At 40.3% G+C, this 18613-nt stretch overlaps 1 long non-coding RNA gene across 1 annotated transcript; it reads left to right on the top strand.

Annotated features, from left to right (window-relative positions):
• The first annotated feature begins 5847 nt into the window (after positions 1–5847).
• LOC143413221 (uncharacterized) lies at positions 5848–6900 on the top strand. The gene is made up of 3 exons (XR_013093847.1): positions 5848–6188; positions 6274–6385; positions 6466–6900. It is a non-coding gene; the product is annotated as an uncharacterized LOC143413221 (long non-coding RNA).
• Positions 6901–18613: the final 11713 nt, after the last annotated feature.

Raw genomic sequence — 18613 nt, forward strand, 5'->3', positions numbered from 1 at the left:
ACTTAAAATGATGACAGAGGTCAGTAATTTGCACCAGAGGTACACTTCAACTGTGAGAGACAGAATGTGAAAAAAAAATCCATGAATTCACATGGTAGGATTTGTAAAGAATTTATTCGTAAATCAGGGTGGAAAATAAGTATTTGGTCACCTCAAACAAGGAAAATCTCTGGCTCTCACAGACCTGTAACGTCTTCTGTAAGAAGCTTTTCTGTCCCCCACTCGTTACCTGTATGAATGGCACCTGTTTGAACTCATCATCTGTATAAAAGACACCTGTCCACAGCCTCAAACAGTCAGACTCCAAACTCCGCCATGGCCAAGACCAAAGAGCTTTCGAAGGACACCAGGAAAAGTATTGTAGACCTGCACCAGACTGGGAAGAGTGAATCTACAATAGGCAAGCAGCTTGGTGTGAAAAAATCAACTGTGGGAGCAATCATCAGAAAATGGAAGACATACAAGACCACTGATAATCTCCCTCGATCTGGGGCTCCACGCAAGATCTCATCCCGTGGGGACAAAATGATCATGAGAACGGTGAGCAAAGATCCCAGAACCACACGGGGGGACCTGGTGAATGACCTGCAGAGAGCTGGGACCAAAGTAACAAAGGTCACCATCAGTAACACACTACAACGGCAGGGAATCAAATCCCACAGTGCCAGACGTGTTCCGCTGCTGAAGCCAGTGCATGTCCAGGCCCGTCTGAAGTTTGCCAGAGAGCACATGGATGATACAGCAGAGGATTGGGAGAATGTCATGTGGTCAGATGAAACCAAAGTAGAACTTTTTGGTATAAACTCAACTCGTCGTGTTTGGAGGAAGAAGAATACTGAGTTGCATCCCAAGAACACCATACCTACTGTGAAGCATGGGGGTGGAAACATCATGCTATGGGGCTGTTTTTGTGCCAAGGGGACGGGACGACTGATCCGTGTTAAGGACAGAATGAATGGGGCCATGTATCGTGAGATTTTGAGCCAAAACCTCCTTCCATTAGTGAGAACTTTGAAGATGAAACGAGGCTGGGTCTTCCAACATGACAATGATCCAAAACACACCGCCCGGGCAACAAAGGAGTGGCTCCGTAAGAAGCATTTGAAAGTCCTGGAGTGGCCTAGCCAGTCTCCAGACCTCAACCCCATAGAAAATCTGTGGCGGGAGTTGAAAGTCCGTGTTGCTCGGCGACAGCCCCAAAACATCACTGCTCTCGAGAAGATCTGCATGGAGGAATGGGCCAAAATACCAGCTACTGTGTGTGCAAACCTGGTAAAGACCTATAGTAAACGTTTGACCTCTGTTATTACCAACAAAGGTTATGTTACAAAGTATTGAGTTGTATTTTTGTTATTGACCAAATACTTATTTTCCACCCTGGTTTACCAATAAATTCTTTACAAATCCTACCATGTGGATTCATGGATTTTTATTTTTTTCACATTCTGTCTCTCACAGTTGAAGTGTACCTCTGGTGCAAATTATTGACCTCTGTCATCATTTTAGGTGGGGGAACTTGCACAATCGGTGGCTGACTAAATACTTTTTTGCCCCACTGTACTTGCATTTACAAATACGAATATATATGTAAATACACACACGTATGTGCTCAGATAAAACAAAGAAAAATAAAATAAAATAAAACAAAGTCTAAATGACATGAAATGACAATTATTAGGTCTGAAATGGAGTAGGAAGAAGTATAACATACTTATTAATCCCTACCCCATGCTCAACATTTTATTGAATCCCACTATTCACCTAATTCCCATCATCACTTACCCCACACAATAAACAAGGAGAACATGTATAAACATAGCTACAGTAATAGATATAATTTAGATACAATTTAGTATATTTATACACACAATGGGTGATCAACTTTATCAGTTTCATATTCTTCTTCTAAAACATCTTTATGAACTGACTAATGCTTGAGCATTGCTGTAGGTCCACAGTAAAACTATTCCACAGTTTTACCCCATAAATAGTAACACAAAAGGTTTTAACCTTTGTCCGTGCTTTTAGAGTCTTCAGATTTAATTTCCCCCTCAATTCATAGTCCCCTTCTCTGTCAAAAAACATCCTCTGTACATTTCCTGGTAACATATTGTATCTGGCTTTGTACATAATTTTTGCAGTTTTATATTTTATAAGATCCATAAACTTCAGAATTTTTAATTTCAAGAACATGATGTTAGTATGGTCTCTAAATCCTGCTTTAGTAATCATCCTGATTGCTTTTTTCTGACTTTTACATAGTGGTTGAAGTGAAGTTTTGTATGTATTTCCCCAGATTTCCACACAGTAATATGGCAATATAAGTGAACAGTAAAGTACCCGGAGTGATTTGGAAGGCAAAAAATGTTTAACTTTACTCAGTACAGAGATGCTTCTTGACAGTTTAGCTTGTATATGCTTTATGTGAGGTTTCCAGCAGATTTTGTTATCTATTATCACACCCAGAAATTTTGTATCAGAAACTTGCTCTATTTCAACATTGTTTATTAACAATTTTGCTCCGGCATCTTTTTTACAATTTCCAAATAACATAAATGTAGTTTTTTTCAAATTTAGTGATAACTTGTTTCTGTCAAACCATGTTTTCAGTTTAATCATTTCTTGTGTGACAATTTCCAAAAGCTGCTGTGAATTCTCTCCAGCACAAAAATATTTGTATCATCTGCAAATAAAATAAACTGTAATATATCAGATGTTTTACATATATCATTGATGTAGAGGATAAACAGCTTTGGTCCCAATACTGACCCCTGTGGAACTCCGCAAACAATGTCCAGGCACTCTAATTGATATTCACCAATCTTCACAAATTGTTGCCTGTCTCTCAAATAACTCCTGACCCACTCTAGCACCACTCTTCTAATGCCATAGTACTCCAGTATATCAAGTAATATTTCATGATTAATTGTGTCAAAAGCTTTTTTTAGGTCAATGAAAACACTAATACATTGTCTTTGATCTATATTGTTGGTGATATTTTCAATTAGCTCCATTAATGCCACAGATGTTGATCTATTTGGTCTGAAACCATACTGACTGTCCATTATTATTTTGTGTTTATCTATAAATTTGTCAAGTCTATTAATGAAAACTTTTTCCAGTATTTTTGAAAATTGTGAAAGTAGAGAAACAGGCCTATAATTTGTGAATTGGTGTCTATCTCCATTTTTAAACAGTGGTATTACTTTAGCTGTTTTCATTTGTGTTGGGAATGCACCAGTTTGTAGAGACAAATTACAAATGTGTGTTAAGGGTTTGGAGATGCCATCTATCACTTTCTTAACGATTTCCATATCAATGTCATCAGAGTCTTTAGAATTTTTTGTTTGTGATTTCCCAACAATATCAATGATTTCCTTTTCTTCTACCACCGTTAAAAACATTGAATGAGGATTGCAGTCAATGAGTTTAGTTTCTTTCTCTGCAGAATCTGTTATATCAGGAATTGTTTCAGCCAAGTCTGGCCCAACACTTACAAAGAATTTATTGAACTCATTAACCACATCACTCATGTTAGTAATATTTCTATCATTATTAGCGAAATACGAAGGATAATTTGACTGCCTAGAACCATTTTTAATGATGGTATTTAATGTTTTCCAAATCCCTTTAATATTATTTTTATTCATATTTAATAATTTCTCATAATATTCCTTTTTACATGACCTCAAAATACTAGTTAATTTATTTTTATATTTCTTGTATTTATTTTCAGCTTCTGTACTTCTGTTCGTTATAAATTCTCTATATAAGGTATTTTTCTTTTTACATGCATTTTGTAATCCTTTTGTGATCCATGGGCACTCTGCATATTTTTGTTTTTTACTATATTTCTTTACTGGGCAACGACTATCATATAACAGTTTAAATTTTCCTAAAAAAATCTCATAAGCTTTATCAATATTTTTTTCCTTATACAGCAATCTCATTTTTGCTTAAGTAAATCACTTTTGAATGCATTTATGGACTCCTCTGTTCTCACTCGTTTGTATTTTGTTGTATTTTCCTGCTTGACCTTCCTGTGATTGCTGTTATACACTACAAAAACAGGTAGATGATCACTGATGTCATTAATTAGGAGACCACTTATAGATCTGTTTTCTATTTCATTAGTAAATATATTGTCTATTAAGGTTGCCGACTGTGCTGTAATCCTGCTGGGTTTAGTGATCACTGGACAGAGTCCCATGCTATACATTGTATTAATAAACTCATCTGTCATACTATGTTTGTTTGGATTTAATAGGTCTATGTTGAAATCCCCACAAATGAACATGACTTTTTGATTTGTCCTAATAAATGTTTTATCTACCCACTCCTTAAATATTTCAATATTAGAACCTGGTGTTCTATATATACAACTTACAATGACATTTTTCTTTTTTCCCATACTAATTTCTATTGTTACACACTCTAATATATTATCCACCACCACCGACATTTTTTCCACCACACTGTATTTTAAATTTTTGTCCACAAACAAAGCCACACCCCCACCATTCTTATTCTTTCTGTTCATAAAATTTAATTCATATCCATCTATTTCAAAGTCCACTCCTTTCTCCCTATTAATCCATGTCTCAGATACTGCAATCACACTGAATGGATGTGCAAATTTGCTTAAATATTCTCTTATTTTGTGAAAATTGGCATATAAACTTCTACTATTAAAGTGGATTATGGACATTTTGCAGTCAGCCTTGACAGTTTTATTGAATTGTTCTTCAGTATAATAGCAGCAGGTGTTTCTGATGTTAAAAAAGTTCAATTCTGGATCAATGTCCTGCTCTGTGAAGTGTGTATTGTATTCCGTGTTTAGTGGTGAATTTAACTCCTGATTAGCAATCCTCTGTGATAGCAGTGTATAATTCCCAGATGTTAAATTAGTTGATTGTTTCATGAATTAATATGCTGTGCTTTAGCTTCCGTTGTTATCTTCTATTACCTGCTTTGATGAATGTAGATTGTTTGTTCAGCTCCTTGCATTTGTAGTCATGTGACTTGTTAATATTTTTCCAGATCCTGGATGCATTTGATGACCAGCACTTTGGCTTCCTCCGGTGTGCCGTTGAGTTTAATAAATATTTTACAGTTTGCAGTCCAGGTATTTTGAATTTTACCCAGTTTCTTTAGGTGTTGTGCTTTCTTAGCCATGTCAGCGTTGTATTTGGTTAGATGATTATTCATGTCGATCCCTTTAGTTTTCTCCCCTGCTTCAGCAGTGCATTCTTGTGTTTCCTGTTTACAAATCTTATGATGACAGCTGGTTTATCACTAGCATTTCTCCTGGGCAAGGGGTGGCATGCCTCGATGTTATTACAGTCCAGGGCCCTATTTCAGGAAGCCGGTTTAGTGGAAAAACTGAGTAAGTATACCCTGAGTTAACGAAAACTCTGGGTTTTCGGTTTCACAAAGCGAGTTCAGCTGAAGCCTGAGTGAGTCACTATGACGACACACGCCGTGAAGCTAACCTGCCCCCTAGCAGGTTTACTACAACTAACCCTGACTGTCTCCGCCCCTTTGTCGGAAACCTGACAGTAGGAAGTGTCGGACATGGCGTGCCCCGTCCTTGAAGAGCCAGTAGATCGTGAATCCCAAATTCTCCGCAGAGCTCTCCGCTGGGAGAGAGTGATCAGTGGACATTTTATCATTTCCTGATGATTTTCTGTGCGAACGTTACCGTTTCTCAGCACAATCTATAAGTTATTTTGATAACATCCTCAGGACTAATATTGCTCATGTGACACATCGCGGACATGCTCACAGTTCATTACATATTATTTGTATTGCACTTCGGTTTTTTGTAAACGGGAGCTTTCTGCATAATATTGGTGACGCTGAGCACGTTTCCAAGGCTACCGTCTGTCGGGCAGTCAGGAATGTTACAGTTGCACTGAAACGTCTCCTGTACTCGTTTGTGGTGTTCCCCGGTCATAGACCCACAAGATTTATCAAAGAGGGATGCCACAAAATTGCAGGTAGCAGGATGAACAAAACTTAATTCATGATGTGGTGATACTTGGACTACTACTTAAATTTTACATGTATTTTCAGGGTTCCCAGGCGTGATTGGCTGTATAGATGGCACTCACATTCCAATCATTGCTCCTTCAGTAAATGAAGGAGACTATGTGAACAGGAAGTCTTTCCACAGCATTAATGTACAGGTACATAGTTCCCTGTAGCATTTCAAACTAACAAATTATTTCATTATAGTAATGGATGCTAATTTGTGTTCTCTGCACTGTGAAGATCATATATGATGCTGCCAACATTATCACAAATGTGGAAGCCAAGTGGCCAGGCTCTGTCCATGACTCACAAATATTCCGTGAATGTACACTGAGCACAAAATTTGGACATGGTGAGTTGAGAATACTTTAAAATATATAAAGACCAATTGCTTCAGGGACATTTGAACTGAAGTGTATCCTTCTTTCTTAGGAGAGTTCACTGGCTACTTGCTTGGTGATAGGGGGTATCCATGTTTACCCTATTTGCTTACCCCTTACCCTGACCCTGAACCGGGCCCACAGCAGCGATATAATCTGGCTAATTGCAGGACAAGAGCCAGAATTGAAATGACTATCGGAATGCTTAAGGCCCGGTTCCAGTGCCTGCAAGGACTCAGGGTCACCCCAGAAAGGGCATGTGACATTATTGTGGCATGTGTGATTCTTCACAACATTACCACAATTAGAGGAGAACACTGTCCTTCTGAACCAAACATCAGCAGTGATCCAAACCATGAACATCCTGACCCTCCCACGGACATACAAGATGGAAGCGCAGTCAGAGACACCATATGTCACAATCATTTCTTTTGACCCATCACCTCAACATGTTGAAAGAAGAATAAACAGATGTTTTGTTCAACTGGCTTTATTGGTCGCCTGTGTTTCCTGTACACAAAGTGTAAAGTGTCTCTGTTGCTTCCTCCTCTGTAACAGCTGTCAATGTTTCTTCATTATTTTCCTGCAGTAAAGAAATTAACAACATTGCTGTTCTACTGTAAACTCATATAATCTGTGGAGTATTAAGAGTACTCACAACTGCATGTTGGTCTGGCTCAACAGGAGGCTGCACCAGATGCAGTACACCATCACCATCAACTGATAGAATATGAGGTTTATACAGGTCACTTATAACTTACAAGGGACCAAATGGCAATTAACAAACATATACCAATCACCTTACACTTCATTGTCATTATGCTCTCAAAGACAACCAAGACTGAGGGAAGGCAAAATCAGTAGGAAAATAACTTCACTACAAAATAATCCATTATGGTAAAGAGTTTATCAAATGAATGAGTAGCACTGCAAAGGTGACTGTGAAGAAAGGATGTATGCACATCATGTATTATTTTGAATTTACCCCCTATGTAGGCACTTGTGTCTTGCGGGGTTATTGACTCACAGGGCGCCCACTGTTTTGGCTGAGGGCCAACTGCTCAGCCTCTGTGAGTGGTGGTGGTGGTGGAGGACCCCCACCTGTTTTTCGGGCCTCCGCTTTTTTTCTGTTGGCTATAACGGGTCACATTTGAGCATACAGAGTAAGCAAATATGTACTTGTAATGTGCTCAGATAATTTCAATAAGTGCTTACAGAAAGAAAATTAATGTAGCCTCTAACTGCAATTGATTTACATCGGACAAACAGACCAAGCACTATGGCTCATAATACAATTACACCTTACCTGTTTGGACTATATTTTTATATTTCATTTTTACTTGCTGCCAGGCACGTTTGGGGCCTGTTGGGTTGCACCTGCGCTCACATCACAAAATTAAATGTATAACATATAAAATAAAATAACATATAATAAACTAACGTGTTAAATGGGTGGGAATCCCTAGATCAATGTTTATATTAACACTCACGCATTGACTCTGTCGGCTATGTTTTGCCATGCGTGCTCCCTTTCTTTTGCAGCTGAGGCTGTGTTACTTTTTTTCTGCAAAATTTGCATGTTATCGGCATATGCTGCCATCAGAATTTCGGCGTCAAGCACTGTAAAATACATTGACCGCGCCTTCTTTCCCTCCGTCTCCATGGTGACTCGCTTAATCTGTGCTCCACTAATCAGGGCTTTATGTATCCTCGTCCGCGCGCTTCACTTGGGGTTAAAGCAACTCCGCGTTGATTGAACTACTTGTTATCAGCCTTTCTGAAACCGAATATTCCGAGTTGGACAGTTCGGGGTTACTCAACCCTGAGTATCGTTTTTCACTCTGAGTTTTCTAAACCGGCTTCCTGAAATAGGGCCCAGGTTGATCCCTTTTGACTGCAAGAAACCAGCTACCTGTTGCTCTGCAGAGCTAACATCCAGTTCTCCATGCTCCTCTTTGCTGCCAGCAGTCACAGCCCGAGCATATGGCCAGGGTTTTATGTGTAGCCCTGTGATGATCACATCGTTCATTCTGGTGTATTGCTCCAGGTCCGCGACCCTGCTCTCCAGATAGACAATCCGTTTCTCTGCATTCTGATTGCGAAGCGACCTTATCTCCTCGACAATATCCAGGATATATTTCTGCTGTAGCTTGATAGCTAATGTTTCTTAAGTTAAAAAGTCCAGTGACTTTTTGATGTCCTCAATTTCCTCAGCGGTCGGTGTTCTCTTAGGCCCCATTTAGTTTGCTATCTCGCTCACTCCGTTCACTGTTCACCGTCTTCCGTGTCCACACACCTCTTCCGTGTCCACCAACTTAACAGTAACTTTGGGTTTTCTCAGAATTCTCTTGTTAATATGTTGCTTCCGTAACTGGATACCCAGCAAGATTGCCAGTCTTCTAGCTTGCTTACTTGCCACAAGTGCACTGTGCCACCTACCAATAGAAAGGAACAAAATAATGTGCACATTTCCACGAGAGAAATCCCACGCCTGATTCTATCCTAGCCTGCTTTTTACATCCAACACAAAAACTGCAGTCGTGGTGCTTTCGATTGTACTCAGAACTCGGAAATTCTGCCTTCTGAATAGGAAGATGTAGGTAACACCAGACTGCAGATGAGCTGCTTACAGAGCTGGACTTGGACAAAAAAATCGTCCCGGGCATTTTGACTAGAGACCGGCCCACCATTATAGGAAAAATCATAAAGCCTTTGAATGAAAATAAACACTGTTGTGACGGTGATGTACACTGTTCTGATGGTATATATGTATCAATCTATCAATTGTTTGTTGCAAGACTCAGATAATTATTTTTTTAAAAGTGAGACATTTTAAATGAGAATAAGAAAGTATTTCCTTGTGCCCCCCTTTCCCTGTTAATGCCCTACATGGACCCCTGGCAACACTTTGCTAGACCCACCCCTGCACAGTTACCAGTTGTCAGCTACGTAAAAAAAGGATCCTGGTGTTATTTGTCTCTCAGAAACAGTTCATAACAGACTCTTCAACTCATTCATGTCACCTAAAAGGTAAACCTGTTTCTCCATCACAGCTCTGATGATTCAGTAAGGACATCTCCTGGTTTCCTCTTCATGTTTCCCTCTCACCACATATCCAAACCATATCATGACCAGCAGCTTTTTTGCAGCTGTGGCTCCAGCAAACATCAGCTGATGCTAGAAATTAATATTAAATAAATTCTAACAACAGCTGATCAAGCTTAAATGTGCTGCTGTTGTTTACCGCGACATCCGCTGGTTTCCTCTTTGTTATTGAATCTGTGCAAGCTCTGCGATAGCCACCACACGAAGTAACGAATAACGAGCCTATCTAAATCCCAGTAACGACTAACGTGTTCCTGGTTTTGGCATAATAACTAGTTACCGTGCTCATTACCACAATAATAACGTAGTTACTGTAACGCATTACTTAATAATGCATTAGTCCCAACACTGCATGTCAGTAATGTTGGAAACCATCATGGTTACATTTTTTCTCATCAGAGAATAAAACTTTCTTCCACCTTTCAATGTCCCATGTTTGGTGCTATCTTACAAAGTCCAAATGGTCAGTTCTGTGGCGTTCATTGAGACGAAGCCTTTAAAGACATTTTTTTATTTTTGAATCCCTTCAGTCTCAGATGCCAGCTGATGGTTATGGAGCTGCAGTTGGAACCAGTAACAGCCTTAATTTGGGTCAAGGATTGTCCAGTGTCTTGACAGCCAATTGGATCCTCCGGCTCAGTGTTGGTGAAATTTTTTTGGGTCGTCCAGTTGACTTTTTTGTTCCATAACGCTCAGGATCATATTTGGCCTTTTAAAAGCATGTGGTCCTAAACTTTTGATCAGCTGTAAAACAGCCTGTTTCAGTTATCTTCAGCATTGTTTTCAATAAATTGCATGCTCAAAAAATGTTTTGTCTCACTCCTATTTCTTCTAGTTGCGTGTTGAAGCTCTACTTGGAACCTTGTTAAGATCCAAACATGAAAAATATAATTTATTGCCATTTTTCAAGTGTTGTCTCAAACTTTTGAGGCAGGTTATGGAGATTATCTTTGGATTCCAGGTGAAATGAGTTTATTTATAAACACTCATTATAAAATATGAATATGAAAGATAGAAAATGTAAACTTTCTTCAGAGAGCCAAGGTTTAAGTATCCATACTGAAGGTGTCTTTCAGAGGATTATGAGGAGGCTCTAGAGCTACTAGAAGTCTTGAAAAGTTGTCAGTGGTACTTTAGGGCCCTTTAAAGGTTATCTGCATTTTAAGGATTCTTTTATGCAGTCCTTCATAGCAGCTTTTTCATTGTTTACAAAATGTGCTTATGGTGTACCACAAGGCTCCTTCCTGGGCTCTGTTCTGGCCTGTATTTATGTGTTTTTGTCGGCTTCAGCTTCCGTTCTGTTTGTTTCAGTTTTACCAAATCAGCACCCAGCTGTGTGATAATGGTCATTACCTGCCATTTTTCCTGTGGCACTTGTGATGTAGCCCAAGGCTCACTTCTGGTTCTAGTTCCATTTTTATTGAAATGCTTTCTTTGACAGTGTCTTCATTTTTTTAATAGCTGGTGCTGATGGCAAAATCAAGGTATGTGATTCTCTTTGATTTTGATTCACACACCAAGCTTTGCCAGTTGTTCATGAGTATTATTTTGGAACTGTTTTAAAATATAAACTATACCAGCCAAGTAGAAGGTATTATTTTGTGTTACGAAAGCAGATTTTTGTATGTCACCAAGCAGTTAACCAACTAACAGGCATTTGTTGCTTTTCTGATCTAGCAAACCCACACTTGTTGCTTGATCGAGGGGAACTTTCCATCCTCCACTTCCATTCTTTCCCTTTGCTGGGTTATTGAAGGACTGGACAAGTCTGACTGGACATGAGCAAACATAAGAGCAGGAAAAATGGTACAGTGTGAAAGGCTGTATTTATATAAAGAACAAGTCAAACTTAGTCAGACGGATCGGAACAAGACAGGATAAAAATGAGACAGGTCATAACAAGTCAGAACACAAAAGGACAGAGGTGCCACTGGACGGGTCAGACTGAGACAGAGGTTTTTCCAGTCTGTCAGAGCTGCTCGCTGCCTCCTCTGCTGTCTCTCAGACCTCCTGAGAAGCTGCTGCTGCCTCCAGCTAGCAGACTTCCCAGCAGTCCCCCCTTCAGCTGATGTCTGGGGGGTCCAGATGCTGCTGAAACACTCGCAGGCAGTTTGACAAACTACTACGTGAGGAATTTAAACTGAGGCTTCATGTTAAAGCTCTGACTGCTAAATCATTATGATAAACCTCACACTCGACTTTTAAAAGGGCATCAAGTACAATCTGTCTTTTACAACCAGATCTACAACAAATTAACTTCATATGTGACTCTTCTGCTCTAGCAGTCACATTTTATAAGGTTCACTGGTGCTAGAAATTTGTGGATGTATAGGGTTTTATCTCGGAATCTAACAGATCAGTGATTTTATCTCTGCTGTAATTTGACTTTAAAAATAAAGAGTGTATAAAAAGTTATATGACATTCTGAGACAAACATAATTTTATTGATTTCTGAAATAATAAACAAAAAAATTAGTTCTTCTTTTATTTAGTTATTTATTTATTTATATAGTCGTGGAGGTTTGATTATATTGTCACTTGTTAGCAGCTGATTGTGTGAAATAGATTTGCTGCCTAAACTTATGTTTAAATAAAGTTTGTATATGTCACAAAATCCATGTAAAATAGTGAAAATTCTGAATTTGGAGATGTTGGTTTCCCATTTTAAAAATGATACTTACCAAAGTTTGTCATCTAACAGGAACATTGTTTCTTTAAATTGTTACTGTTTGGCAAAATGTTTGCAGATTGGATCCAAGCAGGCTGAGAACCTGCAGTTCCTCTAACAGTTATCTTATTATTAAAGCAAAAAAACCAACCAACCAAACAACCCCCCCCCCCCCCAAAAAAACAAACAAACAAACAAACAAACACACAAACACACAAACAAAAACACAAGAACCTGAACCAGAAACTTACTTGGTCTTTAGATAATGTCTCCCTTCATAACTAGTTTTATGATTCACCACTTTAAATTGTGCATTATTAGGGGCATATCCTCTTTGACTGAAAGGGGGATGCTAGCTGTCTGCTAGGCTTCACCTGAGCTGCACCTTTGAACCATGTCTGTGCTGTTGGTGCATTTTTAATGAGATCATCTAAAAGTAAGCCATCAATAATATGGTTGCTGTGAGGTTACTGGACTAACAGGCTGTCCGATAAGTCTCCACTTTAAATCAGAGAACTTCTTCACCTTCTTGTCTAATGATGGTCACTTCTGGCTCCACAAAAACCAACATGGTGGCGGCCAGAAAGCTAAATTGAAACCTTGACCTTGTAGAGCTGCAGGTGGCTGTGTCTGTGTTTGAGATTCAGGTATGGTCCAGGTTTGAGGACTCTTCGCTGTTTATCCACTTTTCAGAGTGTTTGAAGATGTTATAGCTGTTAGTGTCCAATATCTGGACTCCCTCTGGGTTTCTTCTTTTAACCTCTGGGCTCATGCTTTTGTTTCACCCGACATGTCAGCACCACTTCATGCTTCTAACACTGAGAACCTCGGACTCTTTCTGCTGACGTCCGCATTAAAAGGAAGCAGCTGATCGTGTTGGAGGACCTTCTCTATTGCTTTTCTTTTATTGTGACGTCTGCTGCAGAGGTGCTGTTGACTGTGTGCTGATGTGAAGTGTGTCTGAGCGCTGGCTGGTGTTGGATCAGACTGAGTGTTTACAGTGAGACCACAGAGCCGAGCTGGCAGACGCTCAGGCAGGCTGGGTAAGCCCCGGCTCACTCTGAGGCCGCTGACGTGAGCCAGAACTGTATTCCTTTCTACTTTGGTATCATAACAAGTGAAGCTCTCTGGGTTTAGAGCGACACCATAGACTTTATCCACAACACAACGCCCACTGCTGCTTTTAATAGCCCGCCTGTCGCATGTGGACACTGCTGGAAGACAGGCAGTATTAATGCGATGGAGCCTGAGAATAATTCAGATAAATGAGGAGCACAGTTTGAGAAAATAAGTCAAATGCTGCAGAAGAAAAGGAGACTGAGGCCTGCTGCAATGTAAAAGCTTTCAGTCCTCGTGTGATGACACGGTGGTCTCCATCAGCCAGCCCACGCTGTCAGCAGCCAATGAGAGCGTCCAAGCCCACGGTGTGACAACACGATGACATCACTGCTGCCTCACAAATAGAAAAGGCTGATTTATTTAGCGGCGTTTGGAATCCCGCCTTCGTCGCATTACAGCCGGGCATGTTTAAAGCGAGCGGAGGCCAAACGAGTCAGACTCACAGCTCTGTGTTTGTTGGCAGCCGCCGCCGCCATTTGTGGCTGTGCCTGAGGTTTAGGGAGCAGAAACACTGAGAATCTGGACTGTGTGGGCCTCCAGCTGCAGGGGACAGGAGGGCCTCCGGAGGGGGGCCACACACCAGCTACCGTGAGGAGGGTCGCTGTGGGTCATGTGACCATAGCTAGCCTGAGACCAGGTCAAACAGCCTGAGGAGCAGAAGTGAAGCTCAGAGCAACACAACGTCCAACCAAGACTCAAAAACATAAAAAGTATTTACAGCAAAATGAAGTACAATTACAGTTAAATACTTACTCTCAACATTTAACATGAACACATTTACTTTTATCTCACACCAAGCTCACACGCTAGACACTCTGCGTCTGATCAACACGTTAAAGTTGACCTGTTCTAAGCAGTTCACATTTTTCTACTAGAGGAGCTTTGCATAGTTCACAGTTCAAACCAATCCTTCTTTATCTGACTTCTGAGCTCTGTCAAGCCGCTCATGTCATCCTTTAGCTCCTCTCCTGAAGCCAGGTCTCTTGATGTGCTCATTACAGTTTATTTTATTTTAGGGGTCAGCTAGAACAGGTTTACATGCTTTGCTGTTCACGGGCAGCTCAGAGGTTTCTGGGATTACTTCACCCTCTTCTCAGGTCTACAGAGGAGAGGGAAAAGCATGCAGAGGTCAAAACTACAGAAACAGTCTTTATTGTTAAGTTGACAGGTTTCAGTTGTACACTTGTTGCCTCGGTGTGACTACACAGAAAACTTTAAGGCTGAGGGACTAAAGGTTGAGCATTAATATTACATTTTTTTTAATAACTTTTTATTTATCATTTTACAGTATGGGAATACAAAACTTAAGGTCAGCATGGGAGACATTCACAGTTCCAGTAATAGCATCTACTTACATCATGGTAATATTCATTTATTCAGTACAAAGGGGAGTACACAACCTATTTTTCCCAGAGCTTCTTAAATTTCTCGAGCTCGAGTCTAAGGACAAAGGTAAGCCTTTCCATTCCAAAAATTTCTTCCACTATCCCACGCCATTGGGCCCGAGTTGGAGGGTCTGCCTTTAGCCACCTACGGGTTATGGCCTTCCTGCAGCCAGCCAAAAGTATTTTCAATAAATAAATATCTTTATGTGGGAGTGCCGTAGGCAATTTGCCAAGATACAACGTATCAAATGAATAGTCTATTTTAATCCCAATTATTTTGTTTATCTCAAGGGCCACCTCCCCCCAATATGGCTGAATCCTTGGGCAGGCCCAGAAGACATGAAAATGGTTTGCCATAGGGGTTCCACAACCTCTCCAACATAGGCCCTGGCTCTGTGAGCCTGTTTGCCGAGCTGTGAGTTTAGGAGTGTTAAAGAATCTCACTACATTCTTCCAACCAAACTCTCTTAAGGACCTTGAATTTGCAGTGGTAGCCTGAGAATATTACATTAATATTAATATTACATTTTAATGGGAAAAACTGAAAAATGGGTCACTGGTCTTGTTGGAGGTCGTCATCTCCGAGTTCCCTTCTTATTTTTTCTACATGTGCATCATAAGGCGTAGGTATGGATTTTATGAAGAAGGCATCTCCTGATCAGTATGAAGAACACAGTGTTTCCTCACCATAATAACATGAATGAAGCAGAGGAGTTTTTTAGGAAAACCTGCCACATAATGACCCAGAGGCAACACAGCATTTGACGCAGGTGGGTCTTTATTACCGCTAAACTTCACAAAATGTTTAATTGTTTTGAGGTTAGCATAACTACCTGCTGTTATCTGCCGACTTATCAACTGTGTTTCCTTTTCTGGATGAGCCTCTCATCTTTTTATAACAGTCATGAGTTCCTAGACACTCCTTGCTGGTCGTTTCCAGCCTCTTTTTTCATCTCTGTTCATGTGCAGCACGTCTTGATGCTCAGCTTGTAAAAACTCAGCCCTCACACTCAGGTGTCTCTAATATCACAGCAGCAGAGCACTGACTGACCTCAAGCTGTGGAATGATCATCTTGGACCTTCTCTGAACTAAAGTTTGGTCCATTTCCAACATCTTGCCATGTGACGGAGTTTGTTTCTGCACATCAAGACTTCCTGTGCTAATGTTTTCAGTCACACTTCAAACACCGTTTAGTTTTCTGTCTTTGTTTATGCCCGTTACGTTTTAGCTAAAAACTTCAGTCAGATCATGGGATGTCATCTTTAGCAAACTTAAGATAAGATAAGACTTTATTGATCCCACAACGGAGAAATTTTTGCGTCACCTCAGGTCAGGTACAGATATCAGAAGGAAATAAGTACAATCAATGAAAAAAAGTAAGATATACTATATACAATGGTAGCATACACAGCATGTGATTATGGATAGAGTTGGAAATACTGAAGACATAAACTATATAGCTTGTAGGGGTGCAACGATACACAAAATTCACGGTTCGGTTCGATACTTTGGTGTCACGGTTCGATATTTTTTCGATACAAAATAAAATGTTCATGCCTTTTTAATTTGTCATTTATTAAAATTATAAATATATATTTTAACTCAAAAGTACAGTTTTTAAATTTAACCCTAACCCTTGTGCGCGTTTTTTATTTTGACAGCGAACCTGCGGACCACTTATGTGCACCCCTGGTTATTTAGCTCGTCATATTGCAGCCACAGAAATTAAAAAAGCAGCAGGATATATATAAAGTGCATAAAGTGCAGCTTTATGGTCCATGAAACCATAAAGCTGCACTTTCTTTTTGCCTTATAATCTGATTTGTCATAACTTTTCCATTTTGTGGTAAGCTTTTCTTTGGCTGTCAGTTCTTCACTATGACCTGTCTTATTTGGCTCAGCAGAACTAAAATATATATCCTGCTGCTTTTACACGCGCACTCACATAAGCTCAGCGATTCTCTGCGCGATCAACCTCTCACATGTTTAAGCTTGCTGCGGGAGATTTCACTTTCACACTTCACATATTTGCATAGTAAGCTAACGATTGATAAGACTATGTCAGAGGAATTGGTGCACAAATTATCATCACTCACCAATCAGTGCTGTCGCTCTCTATACACAGTTCACGCGATTGCAAAGTGAAAGCAAAAAAACAAGCGCAAATTCAAACGCGATTTCAATATGTTACATATTGACAGTGGCTCACCGATGCCAATTACATAATTACCCAGCTACATTTCCGAAAGAATGCAAAAGCATTGACATATATTTTTCCTTCCTACAATAGCCCGACGGGCAGGGCAGAGAGAGATTTTGGTAGCCCGACTGGAAAAATCGCTAGCGTCCTAGCCCCAGGACGTCGGGCTAGCGATTTTGCGAGCCCTGTATCTGATTGAGGAATCACTCATCTTTGGAAAAGAGAGTTTATTACAGAGAAATGGCTCTTTCCAAAATAAAAGCTATTCTATCCGCTTCTTCTGGGCTATATTCTCACAGCATATTAAACATATCAGGTCCCCATAAGGAGAATCATGTGCTAACGGCTGTCTAAATGACTCGGGTAAAGTTAGTAGCATGCTTGCTTTTGTCTGCTTCCATTTGTCTTTGCACTAGGATGATGTCGGCGTAAATGTGCAGTCGTATTCGTTGTGTTCCCACTAGTGCTTTCAGGTTAACCTCGTTAAAATGACCTTAACGCCACAACACGGCAAATCTCCGTTAACGAGCTACCCCTGATAGCCCCGTGCATGGGGCTAGACGGCCAACACGTTAACGAGCTAACTGCGCTAACACACTAGCTCCCACCCATGTAATTGAGCATTGCGTGGCACATCCAACGTACTGTTTTACTTTAGTCCATGACTCGCTTACCTTCAGGGTCATACGTCACATGAAAACCAAAATAATTCCAAACGCCAGATCTGAATGAGGGTGGGGGAGGTTCAATTTGCCATGTTGCAAGGAGAGCTTAACTTCTGTCTTGCTAGCTTGCCCTGCGCTCTTCCTTCTGACTATGCTGTCTGTGTGGAGCGCTCAGTGGATCTGCGCTCGACAGTGCAGCCTAGGCGGAGTAGTCGAACGCAGATTCACTGAGCGCTCCACACAGACAGCATCGTCAGAAGGAAAGTTGATAAAATAAATTACAAATGTTGTATTGTTCAATACATATGCGTACCGAACCGAAAGCACTGTATCGAACGGTTCAATATCGATACGAATATCGTTGCACCCCTAATAGCTTGATATAGCTATTGTACCACTACTATTCCTATTTATAGACATGTACACAAAAAGTCCCAAAAAGAGTAGAAGACATACTACTACTCTCACGAAAATTTGTGGGTCCATGTCCCATTGCACAACAAATAAAACACGACCAAGAGTGTCGGGTAAAAAAAAGCTTAAAGCAAACTTTATTGTGACAGCTAGAACAGCCATGCTGATCATTTTGTTAGAGCTGACAGGATTTTTTAATCATTGTGAGATCAAAGTTATAGATGGAGGTCTGGTGAGTTAAGAAATGGTTTTTGGATGAACTAAGTCATGATCACAACTTAGGTTCAAATCAGCCTGACTACAGGCTGTGAAAGTCAGCAGCGTCCTGTTATCAGCTGTAACCTGGTGCTCACCTGCTGAGCCCAGAGGACTACTTGTGGTTAACAGACCATATTTGACACTGTTGGGATTGAAAGCAGGCTGACAGCAGATGTGTTAGTTTGAAAACAAACAGCTGTAATAAACCCGTACAGCTGTTCTGTCATGTGAACCAAAGTGCTCGACTCAGACCTGCAGAGCTTCCTTCACTGGAAAAATGCTGCTGCAGAAAACAATTCAGTCAGCAATTATGTTCCCCTTAATTTGTGGTCCCAATTATTCGGATGCAAGCAGGATTTCAGGGCTGCTGAGCATAAGTTTAGCT

This window comes from Maylandia zebra, linkage group LG17 (assembly GCF_041146795.1).
Source record: "Maylandia zebra isolate NMK-2024a linkage group LG17, Mzebra_GT3a, whole genome shotgun sequence".
Classification (NCBI taxonomy): Eukaryota; Metazoa; Chordata; class Actinopteri; order Cichliformes; family Cichlidae; genus Maylandia; species Maylandia zebra.